The following is a 16,491-nucleotide window of genomic DNA, read 5'->3' on the forward strand; positions in this document are numbered from 1 at the left end:
CTAATGGATTTTGAAATAAATAACTAATACATTTTGAAATAAATAACTAATACATTTTGAAATGAATAACTAATACATTTTGAAATAAATAACTAATAGATTTTGAAATAAATAACTAATAAATTTTGAAATAAATAACTAATACATTTTGAAATAAATAACTAACACATTTTGAAATAAATAACTAATACATTTTGAAATAAATAACTAATACATTTTGAAATAAATAACTTATGAGTAATTCCACGTCAAATCAACCAGGTCCAAACCACTCAAGTTTCCAATTTTGATGAAATTTGGCAAAGGGGTGTGGTTAAGTATAAATTGAACCCCTGTAAAGACCACAGTATCGCGTTTCCAATCAATTTTGAAAACAAAGTGATTTGAAATTTTTTTTTAAAAATTATTTTTTATTTAAATTGACTTACCTGGTGCTGATACATGCTGTGTATAATTATTTTCTTGTATATTGGACCTTTGACGAAGTTACGCGCAATTTACTAAACCCCCACCACTACCAATTTTGACCATTTTGAAATGCTCAGATTTTCGTGAAAATTGTCCGAATTGATTTTCTTTTTTAATTTTTATAGACTTTTCTCTTGGTAATTTATGATGTATAAAAATGTTGATTTTATTATTTAGTTAGATTTGTCCATTTACATAATATTACATATATTAATTTAGTTTCGCCACACCAGGTGTCACCACATACTGAAACCCAGAGTTTTCTGATTAGAGGTAGAAATCGTTTAAGCCACAATGACTACTACAAAATGTTATTTTGGTGAATTGAATAGTGAAAACTGTTTTAAAGAAACAGAATTGCATGAAGTGAAATATTACGCACCCAAAGATTTTACACTAGAAGAAGTTTTCCTGATTAACATCAGAAGTGGAGAAAAAACTTGGCCAAATATTTGCCAACTTCGTGTAAATTCGTATTTGCACTATTACGTACAAAGGCAAGTTTTATGTTGCGATCCACAGAAGAAACACAAAAGAAAAATTAAGGAGAATTAGAGATTGGTAACGTTGGATCTTTACTTCAAATCAAAACATCTTCAACTGGAAAAAAACCTTCTGCCTGGGATGAAACTATGCACAAACTGCATGACATTGATTTCTAATATGACACTGGAAGCTGGCACAGAATTTACAGATTGAAACTTAAGCTATTGCTGTTCTATTGTATTAAATATACATGTACACTCTGTTAAATAAGTCTTCGGCCGTTGGGATTTTGGCACTTATTTGCGATTATCTCAAAAACTATGAATGATAGCTAGTTGAAACCAATTTTATTTTTAATATTTTACTAATATCTTTCTTACCTATGTCTTGATTTACGTGTAGCATTTCCATATCCGCCGGAAACGCCAAATATCGTTTTTGACAACTTTTTTAATAGTTATGTTACGCCCCTGAAACCTGCATTGTTGGATTCACAAGGGTTGATTCATATTTAGAAAGTGCCATTTTCAATGCAGTATAAAATAATATAATTTAATGTAATCTAATGCAGTATAAAATAATATAATGTAATGAAATGTAATGCAGTATAAAATATTATAATGTAATGTAATGTAATGCAGTATAAAATAATATAATGTAATGTAATGCAGTATAAAATAATATAATGTAATGTAATGCAGTATAAAATAATATAATGTAATGCAGTAAAAATAATATGATGTAATGCAGTAAAAATAATATGATGTAATGCAGTAAAAATAATATGATGTAATGCAGTATAAAATAATATGATGTAATGCAGTATAAAATAATATGATGTAATGCAGTATAAAATAATATAATATAATGTAATGTAATGTAATGAAATGAATTTATTTACAGTGAACTACAACAGTACAAAATGACCAACTTACAATAAATAAGAGACATATAGACAAATTGACAGTCGAACATGTTCAAGTTATTTTCATAATAGAGGTATATTTACAGGAAAATAAATCAATTGGGTTACAATAGGTATTATATGTGTTTTGCATACGACGAAGTGGTGAATCATTAGATTTACCGTTAAACGTGTACATATTGCGGGTTTTATAATTTGGTACATAAAAATTTAGGCAAGACAGTAAGTCAGAGTGACAAGAGGTACGAAGGAGGTTCCATAAAAAGGCAATCTCTCTCTTAGCGCAGTATAAACGGATAGTATCAATGCCCAAGCCCCCCAGTAAATAACCATCAATGTAAGGCTCTTTCTTGAGGAAGTGGGTATAAAATAATATAATGTAATGTAATGTAATGTAATGTAATGCAGTATACAATAATATAATGTAATGCAGTATAAAATAATGTAATGTAATGTAATGTAATGCAGTATAAAATAATATAAAGTAATGTAATGTAATGTAATGTGTTGTATTGTAATGTAATGTAATGTAATGCAGTATAAAATAATATAAAGTAATGTAATGTAATGTAATGTAGTATAAAATAATATAATGTAATGCAGTATAAAATAATGTAATGTAATGTAATGTAATGCAGTATAAAATAATATAAAGTAATGTAATGTAATGTATTGCAATGTAATGTAATGTAATGTAATGTAATGCAGTATAAAATAATATAAAGTTATGTAATGTAATGTAATGTAATGTAATGCAGTATAAAATAATATAAAGTAATGTAATGTAATGTAATGTAGTATAAAAATATATAATGTAATGTAATGTAATGTAATGTAATGTAATGTAATGCAGTATAAAATAATATAAAGTAATGTAATGTAATGCAGTATGAAATAATATATAGTAATGTAATGTAATGTAATGTAATGCAGTATAAAATAATATAAAGTAATGTAATGTAATGCAGTATGAAATAATATAAAGTAATGTAATGTAATGTAATGTAATGCAGTAGAAAATAATATGATGTAATGTAAGGTATAATGCAGTAGAAAATAATATGATGTAATGTAATGTAATGTAATGCAGTATAAAATAATATAATGTAATGTAATGTAATGCAGTATAAAATAATATAATGTAATGTAATGTAATGCAGTATAAAATAATATAATGTAATGTAATGTAATGCAGTATAAAATAATATAATGTAATGTAATGTAATGTAATGTAATGCAGTATAAAATAATATAATGTAATGCAGTATAAAATAATGTAATGTAATGTAATGTAATGCAGTATAAAATAATATAAAGTAATGTAATGTAATGTAATGTAGTATAAAATAATATAATGTAATGCAGTATAAAATAATGTAATGTAATGTAATGTAATGCAGTATAAAATAATATAAAGTAATGTAATGTAATGTATTGCAATGTAATGTAATGTAATGTAATGTATTGCAATGTAATGTAATGTAATGTAATGTAATGCAGTATAAAATAATATAAAGTTATGTAATGTAATGTAATGTAATGCAGTATAAAATAATATAAAGTAATGTAATGTAATGTAATGTAATGTAATGTAATGTAATGCAGTATAAAATAATATAAAGTAATGTAATGTAATGCAGTATGAAATAATATATAGTAATGTAATGTAAAGTAATGTAATGCAGTATAAAATAATATAAAGTAATGTAATGTAATGCAGTATGAAATAATATAAAGTAATGTAATGTAATGTAATGTAATGCAGTAGAAAATAATATGATGTAATGTAAGGTAATGTAATGCAGTAGAAAATAATATGATGTAATGTAATGTAATGTAATGCAGTATAAAATAATATAATGTAATGTAATGTAATGCAGTATAAAATAATATAATGTAATGTAATGTAATGCAGTATAAAATAATATAATGTAATGTAATGTAATGCAGTATAAAATAATATAATGTAATGTAATGTAATGTAATGTAATGCAGTATAAAATAATATAATGTAATGTAATGTAATGTAGTGCAGTATAAAATAATATAAAGTAATGTAATGTAATGTAATGCAGTATAACATAATATAAAGTAATGTAATGTAGTATAAAAATATATAATGTTATGTAATGTAATGTAATGTAATGTAATGCAGTATAACATAATATAAAGTAATGTAATGTAATGTAATGTAGTATAAAAATATATAATGTTATGTAATGTAATGTAATGTAGTATAAAAATATATAATGTTATGTAATGTAATGTAATGCAGTATATAATAATATAAAGTAATGTAATGTAATGCAGTATAAAATAATATAATGTAATGTAATGTAATGTAATGCAGTATAAAATAATATAAAGTAATGTAGTGTAATGTAATGCAGTATAAAATAATATAAAGTAATGTAATGTAATGTAATGTAATGCAGTATAACATAATATAAAGTAATGTAATGTAATGTAGTATAAAAATATATAATGTTATGTAATGTAATGCAGTATATAATAATATAAAGTAATGTAATGTAATGTAATGTAATGCAGTATAACATAATATAAAGTAACGTAATGTAATGTAATGTAGTATAAAAATATATAATGTAGTGTAATGTAATGCAGTATAAAATAATATGATGTAATGCATTATAAAATAGTATAATGTAATGCAGAATAAAATAATATAATGTAATTCAGTATAAAATAATATAATGTAATGCAGAATTAAATAATATAATGTAATGAAGTATAAAATAATATAATGTAATACAGTATAAAATAATATGATGTCATTCAGTATAAAATAATATAATGTAATACAGTATAAAATAATATGATGTCATTCAGTATAAAATAATATAATGTAATATTTTCGAAAGTTTGTGTGTAAGTCTGTTGGTCTCTCTAACTTTGTACATTAAGAACAATTGTACTTAAAGTAACGAATCGCTCTATTTATGAGCACTCCAGCAGCCTTTTATCATAAGGCTCCCACTGGCGGGGCACATGGATTTGACTATTATCTACCAATAAAAACTCTTACTAGTCTTAATCTTGAAAATTCTTTCTTAGTTTCTTAAAGTTGCGGATTGTGTCAAGATTATTTTTATCTCTACTTAGCTCTGCCCGTCGCGAGAGAGTGGAAGAAAATTTGTCAAGGGATTCTGAAGTCACCAGTTTTAGGGAACCAATGGGATACCAGACTGATTTGGTTTAGTTTAAGCATGGAAGAAGTTGTTTAATGGGAATCTAGGTTTCCAAAGGTGTTTGAAATACGAAGAATGCGAGACCGGAAATTTCTATGGAGATAGGAGGCGTCGCGACAGTAGGCCTCTAGTCGGGATGGTGACTGGAGACCCGAAGACCGGAAACCTCTAGTCGGGATGGTGATTGGAGAGCCGGAGATCGTAGGCCTCTAGTCGCGATGGAAATTGGAGACCTGGAGACTGGAGGACCGGAGACTGGAGACCAAAAGTGTTGCCGACCTATGGTCAGTGGTGCAATACAAAATCTCCTTAGACGAAGTTCGGCGAACAGTCCAAGACCTCCCTTTGTAACTTTACAAGCGCCTTTGAAAACCTATCTTAAAGGGAGTATGAACTTAATCAATAAATCGTCTGATAACCAGCGCTACGCCTTATTGTTAACGTAACTAGCGCCAATAATTAGGAGCACTGTACTAAAATTCGCCTCAGCAAAGTCATCCTTCAGAAGTACAAATAAATACATTATTGTTAATATATAGTCGTAAGTCTCTTTTACAGTGTATATGAACTCAACTGTGACTAGCTTTTTATATGAGAAATCAAAAGATAATTAAGCAGAAAAAAAAACGTGTGGTTTCCTGCAATATTTTTTTCTTATTATAAAAGCCACACTCAAGCTCCCTCAAATTTGATCTCCCAGAAATGTCTCTCGATAAGAATGATCAAAAAATGAAAAATATAAAAAGAGAGGTAGAGATGGAAATGACTCGAGTGCTAATGCTTGTCACGTTTGCCCCTCCACTCACGGACGTCATCTTCATCTGCGAGCTCCTGGGCTGGTTTCTTTTTTCATTTCTTTTTTTGACGCATCTTTTGACGTAAAAAGAAGAGGTGCTTTAGGAAGGACTAATTGCTCGAAATGAGACGATGAGATGCCTCTAATGTACTTTGATTTCACGATTAATTATATTTAATCATACTTAAGCCCCTTCAAATACATTACTCAAAGACTCTCGACTTGTCAAATTTGTAGTTGATTGCTATTTCTAAGAACTGGTTCAGCAATTTCTCTCCAAATGATCTCACTTACGTTAATTTAAATGTTCGACTTCCGGTGTTCTAAACTAATTACTGCTGTACAAAAGGCTACATTTCTGGTGTTCTAAACTAATTCCGGTTTTACAAACTGTTCCGTTTCTGGTGTTCTAATCTAATTCCGGTTTTACAAACTGTTCCGTTTCTGGTGTTCTATACTAATTCCGGTTTTACAAACGGTTCCGTTTCTGGTGTTCTATACTAATTCCGGTTTTACAAACGGTTCCGTTTCTGGTGTTCTAAACCAATTACTGTTGTACAAAAGGTTACATTTCTGGTGTTCTAAACTCATTCCTATTTTACAAACGGTTTTTTGGTATTCTAAACTAATTCCTGTTTTACAAACGGTTCCGTTTCTTGTGTTCTAAACTAATTCCTGTTTTACAAAATGTTCCGTTTCTGGTGCTCTAAACTAATTCGTGTTTTACAAATGGTTCCGTTTCTGGTGTTCTAAACTAATTCCTGTTTCACAAACTGTTCTGTTTCTGGTGTTCTAAACTCAGTAGCGGCGCTAAGGTTTTTTCACAAGTGGGCTAATTATTTTGTAGCCCCTAAGAATTTGGTGGCCCTTACAACTTATAAATTTTCCAGGAAGCGAGAAGAGCAAGGTCGTTTTATTGTTGCGGCTCTCGTCCCTTTTACTGGACCCCCTACTGACCTTGTATCCGACCTGGAGGGGACACGTGCATGCCCGGGGTATTTCCCTAAATTCCCTTAAGCCACTTCTTTTGTTTCTATAGTCCATTTAACTTTCTCTCAATTTCTGCCCCCTTCCTCTATATCTGTTTATGGTCTACTCTCTTCTTGAGTAAACGAATTATTTTGAAAGATTTTTTTCCAGTAAAACGTTTCTTAGCAATAAAACAAATTTCTAGAGATTAAGAAGATTCATAAATTCAAATATGTGGCCTCTTAATTATAAATATAGGGCCCTTTTAATTAAAATGTGACCCCACTCAGAAATGCAGGGGGGCTAAAGCCCACCTCAGCCCACCCTTAGCGCCGCTACTGTCTAAACTAATTTCGGTTTTACAAACGGTTCCATTTCTGGTGTTCTAAACTAATGGCCGTTTAACAAACGATTTTATTTCCGGTGTTCAAAAACTACTTGCCATTAAACAAACAATGTTACGTCCGGTGTTCTATAACTAATTCCCGTTTTACAAATGATTGCATTTCCAGTGTTCTAAGACTAATTGCCGTCTAACAAACGATGTTACTTCCAGTGTTCTAAAAATAATACCCGTTGCACAATACGATCAGTGGCGTAGCCAGGGGGGGGCACAGGGGGCACATCCCCCCCGAAACGTATGATCGTACGTACAAATATTTTTATTTTCTTACTTTTTTACTTTTTTTTCAATGGCGTGCCCCCCCCCCCGAAACAAAATCCTGGCTACGCCACTGAGTACAATATAATAATTTCCGATTTACAAACGGGTCCATTTCCGGTGTTCAAAGAAACTAATTCCCGCTCTACAACCGTACGTTGTTTTTTATTATTAACTTCCGAGCATATAAAACAACTTCTAGTTTGGCAAACGATCCCATTTCCGGTGTTCTTAAACAACTTCAAATGTGTTTTTTTAAGTAGAACACTTACCATTAGCTGAAATACACCTATATAACCTACAACAACCGAATATACGCGTATATATTATACGTGTATTTATTGATAGTATATTAAACTTATAATATATTTATAATATATATTTATCGGAAACATATGCTAGTCTAATCTCGGAACCATAGATCTAAGTAGATTTTTAAACCTATTGTACCTGAATTTTGTAAGGATGTAAGCGGCGTATAATACCTGGAAGGAGTGAGAAAGGGGAAGGTGAGATACCGAAAATCGTAAGACCAAAAGCCGTTAAAATATTAAGACCGGCGGAGCCTTTCTCGAAAGGCCTTTAAGAGTGTTTCGGTTTATCAAAAATTCACCGCTTGTTGATACTAGCAGCCTGCGCCGTTTTCGTTAGCCGATAAATTACGGAGAAAATCCGATGCGAGCTATCGAAAATAATCCCGAACTGGATTGCCTCACGCACTCAACTAACTCTCGCTAGTGCATTATTACTAGGCGGGGGGGGAGTTATATACTCAAAGGTGGGGAGGGTAGAGGGGTACGAGGGCGCCAAAGCAGGGGCTTGTGTGTATCCTTGGAATTAATACCGCGTTTCGCCGATGGCATCTTGTATAATTTATTAGAGCAACACTAGATGGTTGCAAAATGGAGTGGAGAGTTTAGATGGGGGTTTAGTACGGGGCCATTCTCCAAAACCCCCCCTAACCACCCTATCCCCCCCCGCTCGATCCCCCCCTCTGGTCCCTTCGAGGCCCCAAATCGTTTCTAGCAGATTCCTTCTCTTGATCGACTCTGATGATGATTTCATCGGACATTGGTGATTTTGTAGAATTGGTTTCGTTCTTTGTATTTATTTTGTAATTTCTTTATTTGAGAGGATATTTTTTATTATTGTTAGCTTGAATGAAAATACTCTAAAAATTGCATTGAATATTAATTGAACACATTTTATGGAGTTTCAGGTTACATATAAAATATTGGTTTGATTACAATTGCATATATTTTCGACGGAAATTATATAGAACTTTAATGGATTACAGAAAAATAACGTAAATTTATTTTATAATCTTATAATTTTTCAAAAATAACGTAAATTTATTTTATAATCTTATAATTTTTCAAAAATAACGTAAATTTATTTTATAATCTTATAATTTTTCAAAAATAACGTAAATTTATTTTATAATCTTATAATTTTTCTATATAAATCTCTAGAATAAACAATTGTAACGAGGTATTTTCTATGATAAAGAAAATCTTAGACTTTCTATAAACTTCTTTATAGAAAGTTTATAAAAAATATAGTTGTAAGGTCAATTAGTTGGTAAGAATTTTCGTCTTTTCGGAAAAATAACAAGAATTGCCACTTTTCTTAGGTCAAGCTAGTCAGTATTATTTTCCATTTGCGAGAACGTTACTAAATTAAAATTCTTAAATATAATTGTAAGTGACATTAAACGCTGTAGATAATTCTACACGTACGCGTTCAAAACTTCTCAAGTTCTAAAGTATCTTATTGATTAAATCTAATATTTTAGCCGTTTATCTCTAGGCGTTTCGCAGAGCGCGCTTAAACTCTCCATTGTCAACCGTATAGAACAGTACAGAACAGGCTAAACCGGTAATGATTGTCCGGTAATTTCTGCATCATCGCGAGAGCTCGTATTTATAAAGGGGGGTCGCGGGGAGCGACGGTGCGTAGTTTAACGCGCTGGTCGAAACCTAGATGGCGCTCATTATTAAATAGACAGTTTTGACGAGCCTGGGGCCATCTCTCAATTTCCCAAACTAAGCGACGCGCTACGATTTGCATAGTGTATAATGATTCCACTGCTGCTAAGTTATTCGGCGAGCGAAGGGGGGGGGAGGGGGGGCGATAACTACTCTCTGTAGCTCTCTCGAAGCGTGCGGTGCGGTGGCAATCCAGGCGCGAGCGGGCTTCCCTTCCCTATAGAGCGAATTCCGTCAAGCGTGTTAAAATGGCTGGTTTTCGCACATTGGCCCGTACAAACACTATTAAAACCCGGTTTATGTACACGATTCTCGGCACTATAGGTTAATAGACGAGGACGCCGAGGCTTAGCTTATATCCTAGCCAAGGCCTAGGCTCTTCATTTTTTTTTTATATATATACATATACGTACACATCATCTAACGATTCCCTGATTAAACTGGCAACTCGGTCGTGACGTAAGGAGAGAGTGCAGTCCGCGAGAGGCGACGATCGCTCGAAATTCGTAGTAAAGCGCCATCTAGCGAACGAAACGAACGACGCTAAATTCCCTGGACAGTAGTGGTTAGAGTTTTACCGTTTTTCAAAAGAGGAACTCGCCGTGATGTGTTTGCGCGGAAATTTATAGATATTAGCTTTTTTTTACGTCGCGACGTTTACCCAATGAAAATAAGCGAGGATAATTTTCGGGCCGACCGATCACCAAAAGATATTTGTTAAATTTGGGGGCTGTGTGCGATTTTTTTTATCCTCTTTCATTCGCTATTTATATACTCAATTAGGTGATTTTAATATAATTTTTTCTTTTGGGGGTCCAGCATTTTAGGATCCCGTAACCGATGTTATCAAGGATAAAACTTCTTAAAGACGAAAAGAACCACTAATTGACTTCCTTAATTAAAAGGGGTGCTTAATGAATCTTTGACGAAAAATTAGCTTTCGTTTATAACGTATTACCCCCCCCCCCCCCTTGGCAATGATTTCCTGAAAAGAAAGTCCACTACAGCAAAGACCCCAAAGATCATTTTCTGATTTGATCCGTATTAAGTGATTTCAATCAAGCCTTGAGCGAATATGACGTTATTGCGGCTAAGCATTTCGTTTTAGCCGCTTTCCAAGATATTGAGATCGTTCATTTTATTTTGCCACTGTTGCAATAACGGATCACGGCAATTGCGAATAAACTAACGTACTATTGATCTATTACTTATTCATGACGCCACGCCTACTCGGTTGATTGAAAAAGGAACTACATATCTTTAATAAATTGAAATATTAAACATTAATATATTAATATTAAATTATTTAAGTGTTAAAATTATTATTATGAATAATTATTAGAAACTAAAAGTTCTATATGTTAAAAACTAAGATTTATTTATTAATTGCATGCAGAATATTATAATTGCTTAATGGTGGGGTGGCAGAGACGCAGAGTGGTTAGCACTTCCGCCTCGCAATAAGAGGAACCGAGTTCGATTCAACTTTGTGACAGCTCCTTCTGCGTAGAGTTTACAAGTTATCCCCCCACTAGTCAAAGCATGTATGACGCCTTACATTTTAGAATCATTATAATCAGATAGATTAAGGGGGAAGACTACAGTGGCCATTGTCTACTTTCGCGCTATTTCAAGCTGAACTCTTTTAATTTCGTATTTTAACTTATAAAATTAATATTAATGTGTAGAACAGCGTCTTGTTTAGTGCGGATTAAAATAATTTTGACAATTCTAAATTTTAAAGTAATTAAGTTATTACGTTTAAATTCGGACCCCCGGAGCTAAACAAGTTGGGCAAGCGCCCAAACTTCCCTTAAGTTAGGACCTTATATCTCGTTAACTATTAATATCAGAATTATCAAAATTATTTTAAGCACTAGAGGAAGGTTCAGCTTAATAAGAAAAATATAATTCAAATATATAATTGTTGAAACAGAAACGTTCAGCTTGAACGAAAAAGAGGCTTTTACTGTATTCTTCCCCCTTAAGGTACCACCATAGTCCTTAGTCAGCTAGCGAATTTTAGTGCCTTTAAGGTGGCTGGGTTACAATGCGTAGGAGGGTGGTGGCAAGCCCTTCACGCCACGCGAATTGTTCAATACACTCACTATAATCGTTAAAGGGAATGTAACGCATTATTTATGTAAGACCGCTTTCAATTTGTGCAAGAGTTCACTTACTAGCGCCAGAAATATCTTAAGCTATATAATATTTACTCCATTTTTAAGTAAGTAATTTATAAAATTTTACTCCATTTTACTCCATTTTTAAGTAAGTAATTTATAAAATTTTACTCCATTTTACTCCATTTTTAAGTAAGTAATTTATAAAATTTTACTCCATTTTACTCCATTTTACTCCATTTTACTCCATTTTTAAGTAAGTAATTTATAAAATTTTACTCCATTTTTAAGTAAGTAATTTATAAAATTTGACTCCATTTTACTCCATTTTACTCCATTTTTAAGTAAGTAATTTATAAAATTTTACTCCATTTTTAAGTAAGTAATTTATAAAATTTTACTCCATTTTACTCCATTTTACTCCATTTTACTCCATTTTTAAGTAAGTAATTTATAAAATTTTACTCCATTTTACTCCATTTTACTCCATTTTACTCCATTTTTAAGTAAGTAATTTATAAAATTTTACTCCATTTTACTCCATTTTACTCCATTTTACTCCATTTTTAAGTAAGTAATTTATAAAATTTTACTCCATTTTTAAGTAAGTAATTTATAAAATTTTACTCCATTTTTAAGTAAGTAATTTATAAAATTTTACTCCATTTTACTCCATTTTTAAGTAAGTAATTTATAAAATTTTACTCCATTTTTAAGTAAGTAATTTATAAAATTTTACTCCATTTTACTCCATTTTTAAGTAAGTAATTTATAAAATTTTACTCCATTTTTAAGTAAGTAATTTATAAAATTTTACTCCATTTTTAAGTAAGTAATTTATAAAATTTTACTCCATTTTTAAGTAAGAAATTGATAAAATTTTACTCCATTTTTAAGTAAGTAATTTATAAAATTTTACTCCATTTTTAAGTAAGTAATTTATAAAATTTTACTCCATTTTTAAGTAAGTAATTTATAAAATTTTACTCCATTTTTAAGTAAGTAATTTATAAAATTTTACTCCATTTTACTCCATTTTTAAGTAAGTAATTTATAAAATTTTACTCCATTTTTAAGTAAGTAATTTATAAAATTTTACTCCATTTTTAAGTAAGTAATTTATAAAATTTTACTCCATTTTACTCCATTTTTAAGTAAGTAATTTATAAAATTTTACTCCATTTTACTCCATTTTTAAGTAAGTAATTTATAAAAATTTACTCCATTTTTAAGTAAGTAATTTATAAAATTTTACTCCATTTTTAAGTAAGTAATTTATAAAATTTTACTCCATTTTACTCCATTTTACTCCATTTTTAAGTAAGTAATTTATTAAATTTTTACTCCATTTTTAAGTAAGTAATTTATAAAATTTTACTCCATTTTACTCCATTTTTAAGTAAGTAATTTATAAAATTTTACTCCATTTTACTCCATTTTTAAGTAAGTAATTTATAAAATTTTACTCCATTTTACTCCATTTTTAAGTAAGTAATTTATAAAATTTTACTCCATTTTACTCCATTTTTAAGTAAGTAATTTATAAAATTTTACTCCATTTTTAAGTAAGTAATTTATAAAATTTTACTCCATTTTACTCCATTTTTAAGTAAGTAATTTATAAAATTTTACTCCATTTTTACTCCATTTTTAAGTAAATAATTTATAAACAATTTACTCCATTTTTAAATAGGTATTTCATAAACAATTTACTCCATTTTAAGTAGGTAATTTATAAAATTTTACACCATTTTTAGGAAGTAATTTATAAGATTTTACTCCATTTTTAGGTAGATAGTGTATAAAAATTTACTCCATTTTTAGCTGGGTAATTCATAAATATTTAGTAAATTTTTAGGTAGGTAGTGTATAAAATTTTAGTTCGTTTTTAGATGGATAGTGAATAAAGATTAGTTCATTTTTAGAAAGGAAGTGTATAAAAGTATAGTCCATTTTTAGATAGGAAATGAAAAAAATTAGTTCATTTTTAGATAGGTAGTGTATAACATTTTGAGATAGGTAGTGTATAACATTTTGAGATAGGTAGTGTATAACATTTTGAGATAGGTAGTGTATAACATTTTGAGATAGGTAGTGTATAACATTTTGAGATAGGTAGTGTATAACATTTTGAGATAGGTAGTGTATAACATTTTGAGATAGGTAGTGTATAACATTTTGAGATAGGTAGTGTATAACATTTTGAGATAGGTAGTGTATAACATTTTGAGATAGGTAGTGTATAACATTTTGAGATAGGTAGTGTATAACATTTTGAGATAGGTAGTGTATAACATTTTGAGATAGGTAGTGTGTAACATTTTGAGATAGGTAGTGTATAACATTTTGAGATAGGTAGTGTATAACATTTTGAGATAGGTAGTGTATAACATTTTGAGATAGGTAGTGTATAACATTTTGAGATAGGTAGTGTATAACATTTTGAGATAGGTAGTGTATAACATTTTGAGATAGGTAGTGTATAACATTTTGAGATAGGTAGTGTATAACATTTTGAGATAGGTAGTGTATAACATTTTGAGATAGGTAGTGTATAACATTTTGAGATAGGTAGTGTATAACATTTTGAGATAGGTAGTGTATAACATTTTGAGATAGGTAGTGTATAACATTTTGAGATAGGTAGTGTATAACATTTTGAGATAGGTAGTGTATAACATTTTGAGATAGGTAGTGTGTAACATTTTGAGATAGGTAGTGTATAACATTTTGAGATAGGTAGTGTATAACATTTTGAGATAGGTAGTGTATAACATTTTGAGATAGGTAGTGTATAACATTTTGAGATAGGTAGTGTATAACATTTTGAGATAGGTAGTGTATAACATTTTGAGATAGGTAGTGTATAACATTTTGAGATAGGTAGTGTATAACATTTTGAGATAGGTAGTGTATAACATTTTGAGATAGGTAGTGTATAACATTTTGAGATAGGTAGTGTATAACATTTTGAGATAGGTAGTGTATAACATTTTGAGATAGGTAGTGTATAACATTTTGAGATAGGTAGTGTATAACATTTTGAGATAGGTAGTGTATAACATTTTAAACCATTTTTAGATAGGTAGTGTATAAAATTTTAGTCCATTTTTAGATAGATAGTGATAACCTTCCAAAAATAAATAACATAGGCCTACCACCAAGAAAGAAAATAAAGTATGTACAAGTTTTAACTTTATATTACACTTGGAAACTTATCTCAAGTACGAGCGCCCTAAAAAAGTAGTCTAAGCTATAGAATGTTCTAAAAAAGCAATCAAAATATGTAAGAGCTAGACCGGGGACACCATCATCCACTCTGATCACCAACACATTAGAAAATTTTACGGGACATCAACTTCGTAAGAGTCGGTTCTTGGTCTCCCTCTTACGGAAGCATTCATCCGCCATTTTCAAATTTCCCGCGAGATCCCCCCCCCCCCCACCTTGCAGCACCCCCACCCCGGGTAGAACGAGTTGCCAAAAGCGAAAATATAGTCCGGCGCTTAAAAGCCGAGAACAGAGATTCCATTTTCTCGTGCGCGAATTTTAACCCCCGCAAAATTGAATGACAGCGTCGACAGCTTGACCGACGGCTCTGACTGTTTTTGAATAGAATATATACAATGAGCATCAAAAAAAGAGGTAAGCTACAATACATGGAATTGTCCAGGCGGTCACTCAAGCTGTCAGAGCTGTCACTTAAGTTGTCAGAGATGTCAATTAGTTGTCACTCGCCAAAAAATTAAGTACAGGATAAGAGGGGTGGAAATTTGCTCTGGTCTCGGTCTTTAACCAAACATTTGGCAAGTAAAGCGCTACAAATGCTTTAATATTAATATATTTAATTTCATTTTATATTTATTTAATTCTTGACTTTAATTTTATATTTATTTAATTCTTGACTTTAATTTTATATTTATTTAATTCTTGACTTTAATTTTATATTTATTTAATTCTTGACTTTAATTTTATATTTATTTAATTCTTGACTTTAATTTTATATTTATTTAATTCTTGACTTTAATTTTATATTTATTTAATTCTTGACTTTAATTTTAAATTTATTTAATGCTTTACTTTCATATTTTATTAATTATTGTACTTAATATTTATTTAATTATTGTATTTAATATTTATTTAATTCCTGTATTTAATATTTATTTAATTCTTGTATTTAATATTTATTTAATTCTTGTATTTAATATTTATTTAATTATTGTATTTAATATTTATTTAATTATTGTATTTAATATTTATTTAATTATTGTATTTAATATTTATTTAATTCTTGTATTTAATATTTATTTAATTCTTGTATTTAATATTTATTTAATTCTTGTATTTAATATTTATTTAATTCTTGTATTTAATATTTATTTAATTCTTGTATTTAATATTTATTTAATTCTTGTATTTAATATTTATTTAATTTAACTCTTAATTTTAATCAAATTTTAATTTGATTTTTAAATTTCAAGTTTAGCTTCACAATATAGAGGGCTCCATATACCTAGAACAGACAGCGACAAAGCGAAAACCATGTTGCAGCTATCCTATGGCAATGGTATAAAAACCTAAACGAAATTTTTGAAATTCGTCCCTTGATCAGAATATAATTCGTCTCCATCTATGATGGCGCCGATCTAAAAAAACGCACGCGTTAAACCAAGATTGGGATGAAATGGCGACTGACGGAGGAAGGCCACCCTCCAAAAAAACTATGAGAAATATATTGGGGTGAGATTAGGCCCACCCTGCCCAAATGTTCCCGCCCGGTAATCAACTTGCGTTAGATCCCCAAGAAGTTCTCAGGAAGAAACTGGCTTTGACGCGAATAAAAAAACACGTGTTATATCAAGAAAA

The sequence above is a fragment of the Leiobunum rupestre genome, chromosome 4, assembly GCF_980474605.1.
Source record: "Leiobunum rupestre chromosome 4, qqLeiRupe1.1.hap1, whole genome shotgun sequence".
Taxonomy (NCBI): Eukaryota; Metazoa; Arthropoda; class Arachnida; order Opiliones; family Sclerosomatidae; genus Leiobunum; species Leiobunum rupestre.